This window comes from Pinus tabuliformis, chromosome Q, assembly GCF_031772625.1.
Source record: "Pinus tabuliformis cultivar Carrire ecotype Pingquan chromosome Q, CPIR1, whole genome shotgun sequence".
NCBI lineage: Eukaryota > Viridiplantae > Streptophyta > Pinopsida > Pinales > Pinaceae > Pinus > Pinus tabuliformis.
Genome location: NC_142296.1, coordinates 807,606,357 through 807,609,564, shown reverse-complemented (window position 1 = coordinate 807,609,564; position 3,208 = coordinate 807,606,357).

Sequence of the window (3,208 nt, the reverse complement as noted above, 5' to 3'; positions counted from 1 at the left end):
GGAGGGTCGGGCTTGGTAGCATGGACAGGCAGAGCGGGGCGGGTTACCGTCTGGGTAGGCAGGCCGCACTACATGCGGGCCATGCACCCTAACTATGGACCGCACCGACGGGCAGAGTTTGGGCGCCGCGGAAGGGAAATTCGGGCGGACAGGTTCGCAGTTCAGGTGTGGAGTTGTGTCGTGCAGGCTGCGGGCCAGTGCAGCACGACCACACGACAAGACAGGTTGAAAGAATAATTGAAGAAGATAAATTTATGGTAAGTTATTTTCGCTGCATTGTTAAGAACACTTACTGGAAAATTGATCGAGTGTTGAAGTAGGCGCAGACCGTGTACTCAAGTATTGGTGAAAGGAAAAAGTATGGTGGTGCCGCACCCGCTTATGCGTGGTTGAAATACTACCACTAGGATAGGAGCGTGACATGGGGTCTCCCGGTACCTCCTCGACAAAGGTCGCCAAATTGCGGGGTACCCAGGGATTCCATGTCCCGCCTTGTTGAAAGCATCCCAAGTGCGGGAAATTTGGGGTTTCCATGTCTCGTCGCGATGGAAATCGCCCCAGGGTCAGTAAACTTGGTGTACATCGAGCCTGCAACCTCACATCAAGAAAAAGGCCCGGTTGGTCAAGAGAATGAAGGTTTCTTCATTGGTAAAGGACCTCGCTAAGGATCAAAGGTTGGACTCTCTTATAGAGCTAGTCCACCATGGACTATCAAAATTTGAAAGAAGGACAGAATGCCGAGGAACGAAGCGCCGAAGAAACAAAGTGTAGAGAGGAGGAAGGACTCAACTTGTGCTTGGGGGATATTATTGTCAAGGGTCTAGGGCTTCGCAATGACCAATAAGAAGCTTCAATGAGGGAAATTTACGAAAGGGTTTTCCTCTCTGAGAGAGAGAGAGAGAGTGTTTTTTCCCTGGCAGAGAGCCAACATCTTGTGTTCTTGTTCTTATGTTTTTGGCACCAGTTTGATGAAAGTAAACACACATGCATTAATAAGAAGATAAGAAGATTAAGATAACACGATAAGTTGCAAAAGAGCTCCACAAATTGTTATCAAGTCTAGAAGAATCCCACTATACCCCATTGTCGCAGATTCTTCAACGTGGTATCGTAGCTAGGGTGACACATCAAGGAAATGGAATCTCAAGAACATCCGCAAGGTTGAAGTGTCAAGCCAAGAAGTCTCAATCGCATCAAGGACAAGAAGTTCTACCATCTATCATTCCTCGTGGAAGACTACAGAGCAAGAAGAAACGCCTTGTATAAAGGCACCTACAAGAAGAACAAATCAAAGAGGGACCTACATCAAGCTACACCATCTTGAAGAATGAAAGGCACTATGAGTCAAGTCGTCAAGCAAGTCCATTTGAAGAAAGCAACTTGAACAACATCAGGATCTAAGGAAGGCAAGCCATCAAGTCTTCAAGAAGAAAGCAAGTTCACTACATCTCAAACTCTATCAAGTAAGTATATGTCCCCTTCTGAGTATACCTCAGTGTCTTTTTGCAAGGAAAGTAACAAATTGGTTGGGGCCACTACATGTCAAAAGTCGAATGGTTTGGATGCCAAGAGTATGGACACTACAAAAGGGATTTTCCTAAACTTAAGAAGGACAACAACAACAAGAGAAAAAGGGAAGAAGCTCATGTAACTCAAGAATTGAAAGAAGACGACAAGAAGCAAAAGAAGGAAGATCCTCCTAAGACTAAGTCAACCTCTTTGCTTAAAGTCTTCTTTCAAAGGGGGTAGAGGTCTCATTGGGGGTCCCATTTATGGGATTCAAGAGGGGATGATATACAAGCGAGAGCAGATGAAGCAAGAAAGGCTACACCAATCGAGGAGAACTATCAAATAAAGCCGCGATGATAAAAACATAATCAAGGTGAGGTATGTATGCATCAAAGTTTAAGTCATGTCGCCATATATATTGATTGGGTCATGGGAAAAGTTCTAGAATCATGATCAAGAATAAAAGGATCTCTTTCGCCAACGACATTCTCGGAGGCATGTGCTACAGTGGAGTAAAGATCAACATGAAGAAGTGCTCTCATAAGGAGTATAAGGTGGTTGACCAATCAATCCGATAAGAAGCAAATTAAGAACATCGCGGTCACAAAGAATAACTATTTGACAAGATTCCTCAACATCTCTCGAAAGAAGGCACGACAAATCTGACAAAGGAAGAAAAAGATAAAGGACCCTTGACACCTACGAAGGCCTTGGAGATAGTAAGGTGCAGAAAATCGATTCAACTCTACAAATATGTCATGATGAAGAGCAATATCACGATGAAGTCATGAAGGGCCACTAAATCAAAGTACAGGAACAAGCGAGTACAACTAAGCATCCATGTGATAAGTGTTATGAAGGATAGACAAGGTGACAAAGGAGTAGCTAGATGACAAAAAGGCTCTGATATATATCAAGAAGGCCACTTTCCACGAAGGGAGCAATGACATGACAAACCAGGGGGGAAGTGATTGATGGTTGGTACCCTGCCAAGAAGAAGTTCAGAGAAAGACTTCATGACATCGAAGGAAAGAAGGAGATCAAGCGACGTAAGGACCCATGAAGAAGACGTTGTTGATGAATGGAAAAGTACCTAGCTAAGAGGGAGTTCTAACAAGTTCCCAAATACAAAGGAGCTTGGGCAAGTTCCTTGTCAGAGGAAACATGGGCATGTCTTCCCCAATCAAGGGGAAGAGATAGACACAACATTCTTGTCTTCACTTGGCAATAAATAACGGGAGGATTGGGCAAACATTTGGCATCTGATGCTCTTTGAGGATGTGTAGGGCACCCAAGACAAGAGTAGGCAAGAGGAGCGATATTCTTTGAGGGATGGGAACCCAAGACAAGAATTGTCCTGGAAGGTCATACTCAGGGAACACCTGGGTGGGTATGTACCTTTAGAGACAATGACCAAGGTGTTTATAAGCCATTGGCCTCGCCAACATTGTGCTCTGGTATTATGAGAGATAAAGCTGTTAGTCAAGGCCTTGCTATGAACAATGTTGGCTAATATGATGCTATAACAGATGGGTTTCCAATCCAGTTTCTCTTATGTGAATTATTCAAGATTGAAAAATAGCCAAACACCTTGTAATGATTTGCGAATACCAGCCTAGTTGAGAGGTGGTGTTGAAGAAAGTGTAACTGGGTTCGGTCTTCATAAATTTACTTTTGATATTTGTATTTATTCAAGAAA